This window comes from Oreochromis niloticus, unplaced genomic scaffold (assembly GCF_001858045.2).
Source record: "Oreochromis niloticus isolate F11D_XX unplaced genomic scaffold, O_niloticus_UMD_NMBU tig00001767_pilon, whole genome shotgun sequence".
NCBI classification, from domain to species: Eukaryota; Metazoa; Chordata; class Actinopteri; order Cichliformes; family Cichlidae; genus Oreochromis; species Oreochromis niloticus.
Window position 1 is genome coordinate 147,906 of NW_020327468.1, and position 18,905 is coordinate 166,810.

Sequence of the window (18,905 nt, forward strand, 5' to 3'; positions counted from 1 at the left end):
TAACTTAACAGCTCGTCTGACACAGCCAATGAAAGTTCAGGAGTTAAGTCATGTAAATATTATCTGATTGGTTTGAATCCTCTAGGCATTAGACTTGTGGTCAAGACTAGAGATGGACCAATCTGATATTACATATCGGTATCGGTCCAATACTGACCTAAATTACTGGATCGTATATCGGAGAGAAATAAAAAATGTAATCTGATCTGAAGTGTCACAAAATCACGTCACAAAACGCGCCATTTGGCGTAACCCAGCTCGGCGCATTGGAGCAGTATGTGTCACATGATAGAGCGGCTGTTATCTGTGAGACCTGTCGATGGTCTGCTGGAGCATTTGGAGCCTCGCTACATGCTTCCTAACCACGGCATTTCATCTTGGCGAAAACTATCCCAGAGAAGTAAAGCAAGTGTGTAAGTTCATCCCTGAATGTTTGCATAGTATTTCCACGTTAAGCTTAACAACTGATATATTGAGCCACAGCTGGACTGGCCATTGGAGTTCCATATTGAGCTGAAAAGGAAGTGATTTGTCCCGTACTTCAGCTAGAATGAAAAAAAAAGACAAAAAACTGGAGTTAGACTGTGTCTTTACACTGCAGCTGCCTCTTCTTCTCTCATTCTCCCCCCCTCCTGCTGATCGGCTTTTCTGTCACAAATCCTGTCTTTCTTGTTTGTTTGTCGCCCACTTTGCGCTAGAAAGAGGCAACCAGCGGATAAACAATAGCAGCGCGTTTAGGCTTGATAAGCTGTTGTTAGAATTTATTTAATATTAATTTCTAGTATCAGCTGATGTTTGCTGGAGCCACAGCTGTAAAGCTGCTGGTCATGATATCAGTTTGGATATGTGGTGAGAGGGAAACATGAAGATGAAATCAGGAGATGTCCTTGCTGAATCATCAGAGCTGAGCAGGTGATGGAGCAACAGGTATACCGTTTAGGTGACATGAATGAGTTGAAGGGAAGTTATGAACTGTTTCTGAGAGACAAATAACACTAGGATCCTTTTCTATGTAGCTGATGGCTCGTAACTGTGCAGGGGCAGGTCTAGCAAAGTTTTGCCAGGGGGCCAGGTAGGGCAATAACAGAGAAAGGAGGGCACAAAAAATACTTGTCTTTGTTTTTTCTTTTAAACGGACTAAATTTTAATAAATAATTATCTGAATCTTACAACCAAAGTGGTCATCTGATTAAATGTATCAAAATCCATTACTGTATATAGTAAGTACTGAGCCTAATTTACACCCTGGTAAGCTATAGTACTTTTTCCTTTGGGAAGGTACCATCTGTGCAGTCTGCAGTTCTGTTGAAGAAAGATGTTGAATCTATTTAATTGCTGTCAAAACGGAATTGATTTTTCCTGTGCATTTGTTTTACACGTGCACTACATTAAAGTTGATTACGTCGATTAAGCATTATAAGGTGGGGGGTGGTTCTGAGAGATTTTTGCTGGGAGTTGGCAACCCTATTACGTACGTTGTTTAATATTTCTGCTAAGTACTCTTTATAATACCAAAATAGGAAGAATGGTGCAGGTTTAAGTTTATTAGATTGATCAATGTTGCTGAACTATAAAATGTTTGGGATGCAGTGTATTTTTTGCATATAAGTATAACAGAATAGGTTTAGTGTCTTGTTTTTAAAACCTGAGTATGAACTTATACAAAATGCATCAAGATATTTATTTAAAAAACAGTTTTATTGATTACAAAAAATGCTATATCGGATCCATATCGGTATCGGCAGATTTCCATCACCATGGATCGGTATCGGACATAAAGCAGTGGTATCGTGCCATCTCTAGTCAAGACCACCTAAACCAAGACCAAGACAATACCAAGACCAGAGGGTATCAAGACCAAGACAAGACAAGATAAGACAGACAGAGTCAAGACCAAGACAAAGTTGAGACGAGACAGAGACAGAGACAGTGACCGAGACAAAAAAGTCTTTAAACTGAAGCCAGATGCTGCTTCGTCTACGGATGTCAGGCATATTTATGTGTTTTTGCGATGCACTCGCTCAGCCCTCCTCACCACTGTCTACCGTCTCACTCACCTACTGAGAGGACAGACGAGCACTCCACTTGACTGTCGCGTCTCTCACCCTCTCTGTTTTTCACATAATGATATTATCCTATGTCCTCGCATGTGATTGGCCACCATATGGAGGGATTGGAGCATAGCTGAGCCACTGTGTGAGAGCTAAGCAGTGAAAGGAAATTAAGTGTATCTCAGCCTTGAGAGCTCTTCCCAGACATTAATCCAAGATGGCGACACGTAAACTCTCGGCGTAGCGTCTCCCTCTGGACTGAAATAGGGCTTTGGATAAAGCGGGCCGGTCTAAATACTGACTCTGGGTAGGCAAACCTGTGTCTACTGTGTCCGCCTCCACCTGGACTCTGGATGACGGGCTGGAGCCTGCCGGTGCCTATTGCGTCTACTAGACTTGGAGCTAGCAGGCCTGGAGCCCGCTGCATTCCCCGGACTTGGAGCTGGCAGACCGGAGCCGGCTACACTAACCATATTTTGAAGCTAACGAGGTCGGAGTCTGCTACATCGCCCGGACTCGGAGCAAACAGGACGAAGCCTGCTATACTGCCTGGACGCAGAGTAAACAGGCTGGAAATTGCTACATTGTCCGGACACGCAGCAAACAGGTCGGGCTGGAGTCTGCTACGACGCACCACCATCTGATCCCCGGATTGTTTAGTCCACCTCCGCTCCGATTCGGAGCTAATAGGTTGGAGCCTTTTGTATTCACCCCCATTTTGGACCCTGGGCTATCATTATGAAGACGAGGACACTCATCGAAGCTTTATTGTGTGTATTCGTGGTTTGGGACATGGGACATTGCGGTGCTCCTTGGGTGAGAGCTGCAAAATATGAGCTGATTATGGGTGAAACTTATTTTAGTGGCACTAGGTCAACTGTAGCAGTGCACCTGGAGTCACCAACGATTCAACTGGCTCTGGTTGCTAGTTTAAATCAATATGAAGTATTACCCAAATTACAAGGTTCCCTTGTTCTGTATAATCTTTCACTTTCACTTAAGAAAAAGCAGTATTTGTTGTTAACATCTGCAAAGTACGAAAATGCTTTTAAATGTAATATGAAACGAAGGTTAATGATGATTGTTTTACTTTTACTCATATCCGGAGATGTGCAACCAAATCCTGGACCTGAATTGAAAAGTGTCCACAACCCTGCTGATTTTAAATCTCAGCCAGGGTTAAAATGTGTTCATCTAAACGTACGCAGTTTATTACACAAGACGGACCTGGTCAGAATTTGGGCGAAATCAACAAACGCGGATATTGTGATTATCTCCGAAACTTGGTTGTCCAAATCTATTACAGACGATGACATCAACATAACGGGATACAATCTTTATTGCACAGATAGGCCTAGGAAAGGTGGAGGCGTAGCAATTTATGTTTAATCAAGATATGAAGTCTCCATTGTTTTATCTGTATCTATTCCTAAACAAATGGAATTCTTGGCTTTGGATATTAAAATAGTAGAGTCTCTTTCTATAACAGTTGTTGGGTGCTATAGGCCTCTGTGTGCTGGAAAGGAAACTTTATTATCTCTAAAGCATCTTCTGTCCAAATTAAAATACAACGAACTGCTATTGGCCGTAGACTTGAACTGGGACTGGCTGAATATAGTTTCTGATGATTTTAAATCTTTCTGTGACTCTGTTAATCTTAGCCAGTTGGCAAACCTACCTACAAGGCCAAATATAAAGAGTCCTGACAAATCTACTTTGATTGACCTAATTCTAACAAATGTCCCTCATAAGTTTCTGTCTCTAGGTGTGTTTTGTAACGATTTAAGCGATCACTGTGTAGTTGCTACCTGTAGGAACACTAAAATCCCTAAATGTAAACCGCGGATCATCTGTAAAAGAAATTTTAAAATATTAATGACCAAGCGTTTCATTATGACTTGTCTATGGTAAACTGGGAATACTTGAGTCTGATACCAGACATCCATCTGGCTTGGGCTTATTTTAAAGAAATTTTTATGAAGATTTTAAATAAACATGCACCTGCCAGAAAATTTAGGGTCAAGGGACGGGAGAACCCTTGGTTTTCATCGGAATTATCAGAGTCTATGCATCAGCGTAACGTGGCATGGGCAAAAGCTAGGAAAAACGATTCCCTGACTGACTGGTTAGACTTCAGGAAATTAAGAAACAAATGCACGACACTTATCAAGAAGGCTAAATCAGAATATTATTTATCTGTTACCTCAGAAAACCTCAATAACCCTCAGAAATTTTGGAAAGTAATTAAGTCCTTATCTATAAATAAAACATCACAGGCTCTTCCAAAATTAATTCTAAAAGATTCTGTCCCAGTATATGGCAGAACTGAGGTCTTAAACAGCTTTAACAAGCACTTCGTAGATACTGGATTTTTATTTAACTCTGTGGGAGCAGCCCCCTTGATTCCCTGCACAGAACCCCAAACATATTCTGGGGAGCTTTTTGATTTTTCTCCTTTTTCTGTCCAGGAAGTGCATAAAGCTCTTAAAGCCTTAGATCACAGGAAACCCCCAGGGCCAGACTTAATAGAGCCCTATTTTCTGAAAATACCAGCTGATTACATTGCACAACCTCTTACGATCCTTTTTAATCTTTCAATCCAAAATAAAGAAATTCCACTTGTTTGGAAGTCTGCTTTTGTTACGCCAATATTAAAAGGAGGCGACCCGGCCATTTTGACTAACTACAGGCCAATATCAAACTTGTGTGTTTTGGCAAAAGTCCTTGAGTCTCTCGTCAGTGAACAATTAAAAGAGTTCTTGTACTCTAACGAAGTTCTTTCAAAACTACAGTCTGGGTTTAGAAAAGAGCATAGTGCTGTCACGGCTGCCACAAAAGTGATAAATGACATACTTGTTGCTCTTGATAAAAAACAGCACTGTGCTTCTCTCTTTATTGACCTGTCAAAAGCCTTCGACAATGTGGACCACGCCATTTTAAAACATAGGCTTCTTTCTTTGGGGCTGTCTAGACATGTTGTCTCCTGGTTTACTAATTATTTGAGTGACAGGACTCAATGCAGTAAATGTGAAAATCTGTGCTCAGAACTTCTGAATATTCACACTGGGGTGCCACAGGGCTCAATCTTAGGACCTCTGATGTTCATCATGTATATAAATGATTTGGGACAAAATGTGTCCAATGCTAGTATGCATTTCTATGCTGATGACACAGTTATTTATTCCTTTGGCTCAAACCTTGAAAAAGCAATAGAATCTTTGCAGAAAGCTTTTGACGTGGTTCAGCACACACTTTTGGAGCTGAAATTGGTTCTCAATGCTGAAAAGAATAATGTTGTTTTCAAACATGAAGAGATTTCCTCAAACTGTCCCTTTGGTATCCACTCTTGAGGGAAACCTCATAGAAGTGGTGCATACGTATAAATATCTTGGCTTTTTCATTGATGATTCTCTGACCTTTAAACCTCACATAGACAATCTTGTGAAAAAACTCAAATTAAAATTGGGATTTTTCTTTCGAAACAAAGTTTGCTTTTCTTTTGAGACAAAAAAGCGTCTTGTAAATGCTACATTTTTATCTGTTTTAGATTATGGTGATCTGCTGTACATGAATGCTTCCGCCCAGTGTCTTCATAAGATTGACTCAGTATATCATGCCTCTTTACGGTTTATTACAGACTGTAGGGCTTTGACCCATTGTTGTGATCTGTACGCTCGAGTGGGATGGCCTTCGTTGTCCTCCAGGAGGTTTGCTCACTGGTGCATTTTTATTTATAAGGCCCTGCTTGGACAAATGCCCACCTACATTTGCGATCTGCTCACACGGAGAAGTACTGTTTCTTACAGCCTGCGTTCAAGCGATCTTTTGTTGCTCAATGTTCCATTTGCCAGAACTGAACTGGGAAAGAGGGCTTTTACTTATGCTGCCCCTTTCACATGGAACACGATGCAAAAAGATTGGAAGATAGCAGATCTTATTTCATTAAATGCTTTTAAGTCTAGATTGAGAGAGTCAGAGAAAATTGTTTTTAAAATGTAACTGTTATTTATAATATGTATGTAACTTTGGAATTTCAACGTGTTGTCGCCTCTTGGCCAGGACTCCCTTGAAAAAGAAGTTTTTAATCTCAATGGGACTTTTCCTGGTTAAATAAAGGTTAAATAAAATAAAAAAAGTGAGGAGCCGGCTTTCGCTAAATGGTAGTCGACACTTCTGGTTCACTACAAAGCGCTCTCTAAGCACGGCTCTTAGACCTGATGCTTTTGCGCATGACACATTATCGAATGTTACATTGTGTGTCATGGATACTGTTGACTCCAAATCTCCCGACCACTATGTCGATCTGAGACAGCAAGACCAAGACAGCAAGACCAAGACAAGACCGAGGGATCCGAGACCAAGACAAGACCAAGACCAAAGTCCGTTGAGACCAAGACAAGACCAAGACCAGGTAAAAGTGGTCTCGAGACCCTTCTCGAGAAATCCAACTCTACTAGTCACCTCCGAAAATGTTAGTCTGCAAATATGTTGTGTCTTTATATATCGAGCAGATATTTGAAGTTTACACAACAACATTCTCGCCTGAATATATCTTAAAAATTTAGTTTTTTAACTTATTTCTCCAGAGAGACTAATATTTTAAACTCCGCCACTCTGCTTTCCTCCACAGCTGCCTTGTTTGAGTTTCGGACAAAATGCATTCTGGGATATTTGCCTGGGTTTGGCTATGGTAGCTAGCAAGCTGATGGGAGGCCAAAACAGCCAATCGGAATTTTTCTGTGATTGGTTGGTTTTGTGGCACAAATATAACGCTGTACAGAAGGAGTTGAACGTGCAAGGGCAAAAATGTTGAGAGCATGAGCAACACATTGCAAGCAGATCTGCAGAGATCTGAGCAAGAGCAAATGCAAAAACTGAGCGAGAGGGGCTGTTATTGTGTGTATATATGGATAGCACTGAAATACATTTTTTGCACTCAGCAATGAATTTTGTTCACTAAAATTTAGCTTTTCCTCGCACAAAATAAATTTTTCCTCAAACACTTGTACTTGCAATTTTTTTTACGTGCACTCAGAATAGTGGCACAAAAATAATGCCATAGAAAACTAGCTTTACTTTGTTGTCTGGGTCAACTTTGTGTCACAGTTCTGGGTCCATTGGACCCAGTATTTTGAGTTTATTATGCTTTGGTTTATTTTGCATCTGGGATTGTTTTATTGTTCTCTTGTTGTGGTTATGATGATGTCTATTATTAGAGTTTCATGTTTCTGTTTATTTGTGTTTAAGGAATCTCACGTTTAGTTTAGTTCAGGTTCCATGTGTCATTCTGTCTGTCTCTCAGTGTCAGGTCTGTGTCTTAGTGTAGTGTTCTTGTTTCCTGTTTTATTGTGAAGGTCTGCGTCTCATGTGAGTGTGTTCAGTTTTACCTCTGTCTCGTCTTGTTAATTACTCCCAGCTGTGTTTCCTACCTGTGTGTAATTTCCCTGTGTTTCTCTGAGTGTATTTTAGTCGTGTCTTCTGTGTTTGTAGTTGCTAGTCCGTCTGTGTATCCACCCTGCTTCACCCTGTGTGTATCCCTGCTGTCCGTCGTCTGCCACCTCCGCTCTTCCTCCTTCATGTTCAGGTCCTGGTTTGTGTCAGTAGTTTAGTAGTTCTCAGTTCAGATAGTTTCGGTCTCATTTGCTGTTTTGTCCATTTCATTTTGGGTTAAATAAACCACCCTCTCACCTTCATTCTTGTCTGCGATTGGATCCTCCTTTATTATTTTCCACACGGCTCATCTCACTCGCCGTGACACTTTGTTAGTAAGAGACAGAGAGACGTTGAAAGGCTGCTCCAATGGAACTTATTAGGGGTGTCCAAATTCATAGGCTGCATCCTCCTGAGGCCGCATTTGTAGGCTGATTCCGTCACAGCCATGCGATGAAGGTTGTCCAAATTCGTCGACTTCTCTGAATGCAGCCGACAAATGCATCCTCCTTTTCCCCAAATTTGAACGATGGGTCAGGAGTATCTTTCGTGGCCCACCATATCCCAGAATTCATAGCATGGCCAAGCTAATTCCAGTTTCCAACAATGGCGGCCGCTATTAAGTTTTAATATTACTCTTTCTGGGTCACAAAATGAACTTTTAAGATATTTTCAGGTGAGAATGTAGGTGTGTAAACTGCAAATATTTGCTTGGTTTATCAAGTTATCACATATTTGCAAAAGTGCTCCGATGTTTTTGGAGACGCCTGTTACCCACCAGCTTGATAGTTAATCGGGGCGATAGCAGTGAACTACATTTTTCACTTTTTCTTTTTGTTGTCTTATTGTTGTCTTAAGATGAATATATCCTCAGTTTATGTATACAAATATTAATCTATCTCCACTGTTACATGTTATCAGACCCCTAGAAATTGTTCTTGTACAAGTCCTCCCTTGATATATCCTATATTAATTATTCCTTATTGATGAGTTCATTTCACATGATAGAAACAGGTGGTGAGTGAAGGACACGGAAAATGTTTACAGCTCTTCCTCCTCTATCAGACATTCTCTTCATACCTGAGAGTGTCCAGTCTCCAGCCTGGATCTTTCAGTCCATCTGACAGCAGCTTCATTCCTGAGAGCCCTGGATGATTGTAGCTCAGGTCCAGCTCTCTCAGATGGGAGGGGTTGGAGCTCAGAGCTGAGGCCAGAGAAGTACAGCCTTCCTCTGTGATCAGACAGCCTGACAGACTGCAGACACACAAAACAACAATCCATCTGTCAACAATCATTTTCTCTTTTTCACAATAACATCTATCCATTTACATCCATTCAATGTAACTTTATTAATAAGTGGCAATTGTTAACAGAGAACAACAGTCATCTCAAGCTGTTTAACACTGTAAGGTAACAGCCTCCAATATTAGAGAGAAAGCCCCAACCATCAGAGAATCCACTGGGAGCAGCACTTGGTGATGGTGGTAAGGAAGAACTCCCTTTGACACAAAGATCCTCCCAGTGAAAATAGGCTCCAGGAGGTGCATCTACCATGACTGGTTGCAGGGTGAGGGGAAAGAGAAGAGATGGGCTCAGAGAAACAAGAACAAAACACAAACTAAGGAGAGAGAAGACAGAAGTTTAGGACATGCAGTAGTGACATATAAAAGCATCAGGAGTGAAAAGAAGGGACTGGAAAAGAAAGCAGAGCATCATGGGACACCAACAGCCTGAGCCTATAGCAGCATAACTAAGGGATGATTCAGGGTCACCTGAGCCAGCTCTAACTATAGTCTAAAAGTAGAAAGGGTGTCTGTCTGTTGAACTAAAACTGGGAGCTGTTCAACATAGCCAACCTACACGGTTATTGTGAGAGCTCCCGCAGTTAATCGAGATTAATTGCAGTTACTTGATCAATAGCCTGGTTGCAATTACATTTTTCAACTTCATATTTAAGCTTGTAACTGATACTTAAGCAATATAATGAAGTAAATGCAGAATAAACACACAGAATATATGCTTAAATTCACAGGGAATTTGAATAGTTTTCTTCAGTCTTCTAACAGAGGTTCTTTCCTGTGAAATACAACTTTTTTTAAAACCTATATACCAACAGGTAATTATACACTAATATATAATCAGTGTTGGGGAGTAAGTGAATACATGTACGTACCGTTACGTATTTACAATACAAAATATGAGTAACTGTGTTCCGTTACAGTTAGCGTTTAAAAGGGTGGTATCGGTTGGGGGGGGTGACGTAGGAGCAGCGACATGTAAAGACGCGTGGCTGAGTTGCTCTGTGGGGATACGCTATTTTTTCATATAAATACTGTGACATTGGGCACTAACGCGTTATCTGTCGTCAGCTGAGTTACTACTGCAAACGTGCGCATCACCCAAGGGAACTTTGCAACAATGTCAGGGTCCAAGAACACCAGAAAGACTGATGGAGCCAAGACAACTGATAGCAATGCTACATCCCCGGACACGGCCGCGCTAATGGCTGCCATAGCTAACTCGGAGAAGAACGTAGTCGCCAAAATTTCTACGCTGGAAACGAAAGTCGAGACCAAGTGCCAAGCTCTCAGTGAGCTGATCGATTCGCTTCGCAGCAATGTTTCTGACCAAATAGATGAAGTGCGGACTGAACTTTGTGCTAAGATTGATGCTTTAGCTACTACCTGCACTGACCACCATAGCCGGCTAACTAGCCTGGAAGAAGGTGCAAACACGTATTCGGACCGGGTTGTGGACTTGGAGAAGCAAGTTCACGATCTGAAAGAAACTGTGTCAGCTCTTTTGGACAAGACTGAAGACCTTGAGGGGAGACAGCGCAGATGCAACATTCGAATACTTGGCGTGAGGAAGCACTTTGAGACTGGGACGCGCCCTGTCACCTCTGTGGCCCAGCTACTAAAGGAGGTTTTGGCCCTGGATACCGCTCCGACACTGGATCGGGCACATCGCAGCCTCCAGCCCATCCCTGCGAGAGACCAGAGACCCAGGCCATTTATTGTCAAATTCCACTACTTTCAAGAAAAGGAGGAAGTACTTCGCAGGGCCGCGTTAAACAGTCCCCTGACGCATAATGGAGACAGAATCCTAATTTTCCCGGACCTGCCATCTGCAGTCGCGAAGAGACGGGGGGCCTTTAAAGAAGCTAAAGATCTCCTGCGCGGATGTCGGGGTGTGAGATTCGGGATGCTGTACCCAGCGAAGCTGAGGATTTCTTCCCCTCTTGGTGAGGAAATATTTACCAATCCAACGGCTGCTAAAGACTACGTCAAGAATCGCATCTTGCCGGTGTGTGGGAATCAAGACACGGCCTGAGTGGACTGTGGGACCTCAATTGCTTTTTGACTCTCTATTGTTCACTGAGTCAGACTGCACCTTAGATGGAGGTTTGTACTTTTGCTACTTTCATAATTTAATATGTCTGCATGTAATTGTTTATCACTGAGCGAAGTAATCGACCAAGCGAAGTCACGTGTGGTCTTCCAATCTGCCAGATGTCTAAACATTATATCATAGTTGGCGTTCCCTGCTAGGGGCAACTTTTGTTTTGGGGAGTGAAGAGACATGTTGGATATAAGCTCTTTTGGGGGGGAGGGCGTAGTTTGCTCCCGGTTTGTGGGAGTTACGTTTATAATTACTCGGGGTTTTTACTTTTGTTCTTTTGTTTTTTATTTTTTATTTCTTTTTTCTCTTGTTGGCTGCAGTTCTGTGCGTATACTTACTTCAGATTATTGTTTGGCTTGCCTATCATGATTGTCTTGAAAGTGTGAATATGGCTTACAATGTAACCAACAGTGCTGCAACTACACCTGATTCTACTAAATTTATTACATGGAATGTGAAAGGCCTAAATAATTTTAAAAAACGTAAAAGGATATTTACTCATCTGTCAACTTTCAAACCGGACATTGTCTTTCTACAGGAGACACATCTGTGTTCCACGCAAAGCAATAGGCTGACACAAAGTTGGGTCTCCCAGATCTACCATTCTGGATTTAACTCTAAATCGCGGGGGGTTGCCATTCTTGTTAGGAAAAATTTTCCCTTCATCACCTCAAATGTAAAATGTGATGTGAATGGCCGCTTTCTGATAGTTACTGGTAAGCTCCACAACACTTCAGTTATCTTGGTAAATACTTATGCACCAACTTGGGACAATCCACAATTCTTTATAAAATTAATTGGCCTGCTGCCAGATTTAAATACACATCACCTGATTATGGGCGGGGATCTGAATCTGGTATTCGATCCCAACCTTGACAGGTCTAAACCACGTCAGTCTACTGGGATCTCCAGATCAGTGTCCGTTCTGAATACATTTCTTCAAAACTATGGCATTTCAGATCCATTGCGTGTCACTGAGTCCTTAGCAAAATGCTATTCCTTCTTCTCCCCCGTGCATCATTCGTACTCCAGGATTGATTATTTTCTTCTGGATAATTTCCTTATCCCGAGGGTCACCATGTGTAAATACCATGCAATTGTAATTTCTGATCATGCACCAGTGCAGGTTGATATTGCATTTCCAAATGTATGTGCAAGGCAGCGGCTCTGGAAATTTGACTCAGCATTAATGTCAGATGAGGAGTTTTGCAAGTTCATTGAACACCACATTGAGCTTTTTCTAGAAACAAATAACACTCCAGATGTTTCAAAATCTATAATTTGGGAGTCGCTAAAAGCATATCTGCGGGGCCAAATTATTTCTTTCTCGTCTTACAAGAATAAAAAGTGAAACGAACGGCTTCGAGAGCTGACAGAGCTCATAGCTATCATTGACACACAATATGCTACCTGTCCAACCGCTGATCTATACAAGCAGAAGGTACTGCTGCAGTCTGAATTTGACACTCTCTCAATTAAAGAAACTGAGAAGCTCCTACTTAGATCAAGACATCATATATATGAGCATGGTGAAAAAGCAAGTAGATATCTTTCGCATCAGCTTCGTCAGTCCGCCACAGCTCAATCTATACCCGACATACAGTTAGACTCCGGTCAGGTGGTAACACACCCTGACGGAATTAATGCTGCTTTCAAGCTATTTTATCAGGATCTATATACTTCCCGCACTGATTATTCAGAGGCTGACTTGGATTCCTTCTTGAGGAACATAGATACTCCCACTATTGACCCAGACCAACGTGAGCTACTAGAAAGACCTATTACCTCTGCGGAAATATTGCAGGCAGTTAATTCTTTGCGAATTGGCAAGGCACCGGGCCCAGATGGCTTCTCGTGTGATTTCTATAAACGCTTTGCCGGCAAGATAGTTTCTTTACTGTCTGAGGTTTTTTCAGAAATCCAGGCAACAAGCATGCTGCCTCAAACTCTGTCCCATGCCACAATCTCTGTAATACTCAAAAAGGACAAGGATCCTCAAAAATGTGGATCCTATCGCCCCATTAGTCTTCTGAATGTGGATTATAAGATCCTCACAAAAGCTCTTGCACTTCGTATTGAGAAAGTAGTACCTTCTATTATACATGAAGACCAAACAGGCTTTATAGTGAACCGCCAGTCATATTTCAATATCAGACGGCTGTTAAATATCCTATATTCTGACCATTCAGTTGATCGCCCCGAGATAATAGTCTCACTAGATGCCGAGAAGGCTTTTGACTGTGTGGATTGGCAATATCTGTTCTCCGTTTTGAAAAAATTTGGCTTCGGTTCTAATTTTATTTCATGGATCAGGACTCTGTACTCAGCGCCCCTGTCTTCAGTCCGCACCAATAACACTATTTCAGAATACTTTTCCTTACATAGAGGCACCCGCCAGGGATGCCCCTTAAGCCCCCTGCTATTCAATCTGTCAATAGAGCCGCTGGCGGCAGCATTGAGAGCGGACCCCAGAATAAGGGGGATTACTAGGGGAAACACCATTCATAAGTGCTCCTTGTATGCAGACGATCTCCTTCTATATATTACAGATCCGGAGGTATCAATTCCTTCAGCTCTGGACCTCATTGGATTCTTTGGCCGCCTGTCTGGTTACAGATTGAACCTGGCTAAAAGCACACTGTTTCCTATTAACAGTCTGGCGAAAGAGGATGACTACTCAGCCTTTCAGTTTAGACTGGAACACTCCTCATTCACCTATCTGGGTATTCAAATCACAGACACTTATCAGGATCTTTTTAAACAAAATTTTACCCCTTTATTAGAGAAAACAAAATCAGATTTGGCACGCTGGTCAGTATTACCCATCTCTCTTGCTGGGCGGGTCAACACGATTGAAATGGTAGTCTTGCCTCGATTCATGTACCTCTTCCAGATGATACCCCTTTTTCTTCCTAAAACCTTTTTCACCCAGTTAGACGGACTTATATCATCTTTTATTTGGGATAAAAAAGTTCCAAGAATCCGTAAATCCCTGTTACAGTGCTACACGGTTATTGTGAGAGCTCCCGCAGTTAATCGAGATTAATTGCAGTTACTTGATCAATAGCCTGGTTGCAATTACATTTTTCAACTTCATATTTAAGCTTGTAACTGATACTTAAGCAATATAATGAAGTAAATGCAGAATAAACACACAGAATATATGCTTAAATTCACAGGGAATTTGAATAGTTTTCTTCAGTCTTCTAACAGAGGTTCTTTCCTGTGAAATACAACTTTTTTTAAAACCTATATACCAACAGGTAATTATACACTAATATATAATCAGTGTTGGGGAGTAAGTGAATACATGTACGTACCGTTACGTATTTAAAATACAAAATATGAGTAACTGTGTTCCGTTACAGTTAGCGTTTAAAAGGGTGGTATCGAGAATACAGCTACTTTGTTGAAATAAATGGATTACACGGCAATCTTTTCCTGTTTCATATGTTAAGCTATGCCCTCTCTATTTTTGGCAATTCCATGCCGGTGGAAACCTAAACAAAACACACATTAAGAGGCTCAAATGCCTGTGTCTCAATGGTGTGAAGAAATATTTTTAAAAATAATTTATTATAAAGGCAATAGGCAGAGCGTTACAGGCATCACCCTAAAGAATGTAGACTCAGGGGCAGTGTAGTCATTGCTGCAGGGAGAATGGACTGCAATACCCGTTATCTGTGAGTGCCAGGGAGGGAGAAAAAGGAGAGTTTAGCTGTCACTGAGCAGAAACGGGAGTTGGATGCATGTAAATATAATAATAACCACTGCAGCCAAAAAGAGTGCCTGAGGAGCCAAGTTGTAAGTATGCTATTAAAACAGACTGTACACTGTGTTCGTGTTTTCCTCCGAAACAATAAGTTCAGTTGGAGCAGCTTTGCACCCCTTGCTCTGTCTCTCGCTAGCAAAGTTGATCCAGGCAACAGAGTAAAGATAGTTGTTGAGGAGTCCCTTGAGGTGCCTTACTCAGCCCACCACCGTGCATCGTCCTTGGAGGGGGGCAGGAAGCTGGAGAGGTGGTCCCCTCGCTACACCGCTCCCTCCCCGTTTCCCTGAGGCTGCGTAGTCCTGGTCTTCGGGGCAGGTGCTGGGCAGTCACATGCCACATGGCCAGGCTCATCGCACCATTAGCAGCGGTCGGTCGGTCGACGGGGACGCCTCCGGGGCACCGAGGCTTGCAGCTGGCATATCTCGGCGACCTCCCCCTCCCCGTTGCAGTCTGCGATTCTGATTTGGGGGCAGTTTGGGGGGGGTCACCTGCTGGTTAGGTTGCGAGGTGAACACCAGCTCGGCCCTCTCAGCCTCAAGGAGCGCCTCACGGAGAGTTTGAGGCATGGCCAGGCGGATGTGTTGATGTAGTCGCTCTGGAAAAAGTCCTCGCAGAAAAGCATGCAGGCTAAGCTCCTCACGGGCTGCTGCTGGGAACTCCGGGTAGCCATGACGAGCATGCAGCAACACGTCCGCTGCAAAAGTGCCCAGGCTCTCCCCCGGCCGACGGCTCTGGTTGGTCAGCTGCTCTCTGCTCTGATCAGTGGAGTGCTGTTGCCCGAATCGCCTCTCGAGTGCTATGGTGAGGGCCTGGAGCTCATGCTGCTCTGACGGGGCTAGGTCAAGGAGTACCTGCAGTGCATCTCCTTCCAATGCTAGCGCTAGGTGTGTAGCAGCCTCTTCGTCGCACCAGCCATTATGCCTCGCGGCTAGCCGTACTTGTGAGAGGTAGGGCTCTAGTGGGGTTAGCCCGTTGTATTTCAGTACCTTAGCTGGCGTTGCATACATTACTGCTCGCTGTCGGGGGCTCGGTGTGTCGGTCGACAGAGGCAGCCCATGAAGCATTTCCCCAACGTCTGTCGCGACGGGCCGCCGCCGCGGTGCGCTCGCGCCGTCGGGACCCGTCGGGTGACTTACATGGCCGCTCGCTTCCTCTTTACTCAATCGACAGCTTCCCAAGCAGCGGATGCTCTCCTCGACAGCTTGCTCCAGCCTTCGAATGTCTCTCTCCATTATGGCGAGGGTGAGCAATCCCACTCCTGACACCAATGTGGCGAGCTCAGACACGGAGGAGACAGAGGTTTCTTTGGGAGCACCGGTTTATTTGCAACCCGCCCAGAACACTGTCGCTACCTCCCTCCTCAGCGCGGCCTACAACAACATAATAACAAAAAAAAGGCGCTCTCTCCCCAAAAACACAGTCGCCGAGAGAGCGCGTCACTCATCACCATGACAACAGAAAACAGAACTATAATAACAAAACCCCAAAACAGCCCTGACCCGCTACAATATAGTTGAAGAAAAGCATGATAATATGTTAAGTAATCCAAAGTATTCAGAATACGTTACTGTCATTGAGTAAGGTAACGGAATACGTTACAAAATACATTTTGGGGCATGTATTCTGTAATCTGCAGTGGAATACATTTTAAAAGTAACCTTCCCAACACTGTATATAATATATATTAATGCTGTCAAAAATTAAAATGTTTAATCAGATTCATCACAGGGTTACTGTGGATTAATTTTGATTAATCACAATTAAATATCATTCCTTTTTTTCTATAATAATCACATTTCATTTTGCATGAGCAAACAGACTTGAGAAAAAAGGGAAAATATACACACTTAAAATGTTTAATGAACTCTGTAAACATTTACCCACTCTCTCTCTGTCACTCTTGGGGAGGCACTTCAAGTCCTTGAAACGAGGAACCAACGTGTGTTCTCAACGATATTATTAGGTCTAAAGTTTGTTGCAATCCACTTGGCAATTGTGTCAGTCATTATTTCCAGGGTACACTTACTGACTGCCCCAATACTCAGTAAATGGTTTGTCGCAAGCTGGGTGACACGTTAACCAAAGTCCTAGCAGCATTCCCGACTACCGTTTGTGTCACGTCAATGTTAAGCTGGTTAATCAGGTTTTCAATGAGTGGAAACATTTAAATCCTTACCTGAGAGTTTCCATTTTACAGTGTAAAGTCATTAATCCAACAGACAGAAGCTTCACTCCTGAATCCTGCAGGTCAGAGTTACTCAGGTCCAGCTCTGTCAGACTAGAGAACGGGGAGCTGAGAACTGAGGACAGAGCTTCACAGGCTCCCTCAGAGAACTTACAGTGACTAAGTCTGAAAAATGAAAGATAAACAAACACTGTTATTGAAGTACAGGGTGGGCCATTTATATGGAAACACCGTAATAACATGGAAATGGTTGTTGATATTAAAGTCCTGTTTGTGGCACATTAATATATGTGAGGGGGCAAACTCCTCAAGATGGGTGGTGACCATGGTGGCCATTTAGAAGTCGGCCATCTTGGATACAACTTTTGCTTTTTCAATAGGAAGAGGGCCATGTGACACATCAAACTTATTGGTAATGTCACAAGAAAAACAATGGTGTGCTTGGTCAACGTAACTTTGGTTTTTCGTAACTTTTCAACGTAACTTTCATGAGTTATTTACAAGTTTCTGACCAATTATAAAATGTGTTCAATGTGCTGCCCATTGTGTTGGATTGTCAATGCAACCCTCTTCTCCAACTCTTCACACACTGATAGCAACACTGCAGGAGAAATGCTAGCACAGGCATCCAGTATCCGTAGTTTCAGGTGCTGCACATCTCGTATCTTCACACCATAGACAATTGCCTTCAGATGACCCCAAAGATAAAAGTCTAAGGGGGTCAGATCGGGAGACTTTGGGGGTCATTCAACTGGCCCACGATGACCAATCCACTTTTCAGGAAACTGTTCATTTAGGAATGCTCAGAACTGGCACCCATAATGTGGTGGTGCACCATCTTGCTGGAAAAACTCAGGGAATGTGCCAGCTTCAGTGCATAAAGAGGGAAACACATCATCATGAAGCAATTTCAAATATCCAGTGGCCTTGAGGTTTCCATTGATGAAGAATGGACCCACTATCGTTGTACCCCATAAACCACACCAAACCATCACTTTTGTTGTTCCAACAGTCTTGGAGGGATCCATCCAATGTAGGTTAGTCTCAGACCAATAGCAGTGGTTTTGTTTGTTAACTTCACCATTCACATAAAAGTTTGCCTCATCACTGAACAAAATCTTCTGCGTGAACTGAGGGTCCTGTTTTAATTTTTGTTCTGCCCATTCTGCAAATTCTGTGTGCCGATCTGGGTCATCTGGTTGAGATGCTGCAGTAGCTGGAGTTTGTAAGGGTGCTAATATTGTGAGTAGCTAATATCCGCCGAAGGGATGTTCGACTTATGCCACTCTCCAGTGACATGCGGTAAGTGCTACGCTGTGGGCTCTTGCTGAATGAAGCTAGGACAGCCACTGATGTTTCTTCATTAGTGACAGTTCTCTTGCGTCCACATTTTGGCAAATCCAACACTGAACCAGTTTCACGAAACTTAGCAAGCAGTTTACTAACTGTAGCATGGGAGATGGGTGGTCTTGTAGGGTGTCTTGCATTGAAATCTGCCGCAATGACCCGGTTACTGCGTTCACCAGATATCAACACAATTTCGATCAGCTCCTCACGTGTTAACCTCTTCAACATGTCAATGGCTGTGAACTAAGAGAAACTTGTAAATAACTCATGAAAGATTAAAGTTACATTGAAGTCAAGCACACAATTGTTTTTCTTGTGACATTACCAATAAGTTTGATGTGTCACATGGCCCTCTTCCTATTGAAAAAACAAAAGTTGTATCCAAGATGGCCGACTTCTAAACGTCCACCATGGTCACCACCCATCTCGGGGTATCCATATAAATGGCCCACTCTATATAGCTATATCTATCTATCTATCTATCTATCTATCTATCTATCTTGCCTGGATGTATAATTCCTGGCAATCCTCCTGGCACTTAACAGCATACCCTGTGTTACGTGTGTCGGGGGACCCGATCTTTGGGGCGGACCAATTTTTGCCACAGCGTGTTTTGGTGTTTAAAAGCCACAGAGATGAAGTGTTTAGAAAAAGTGCATCTCAACTGTTGCGTCACTCCTGACAGATACAGGATTATTACAGATGAACAGAATCAAAC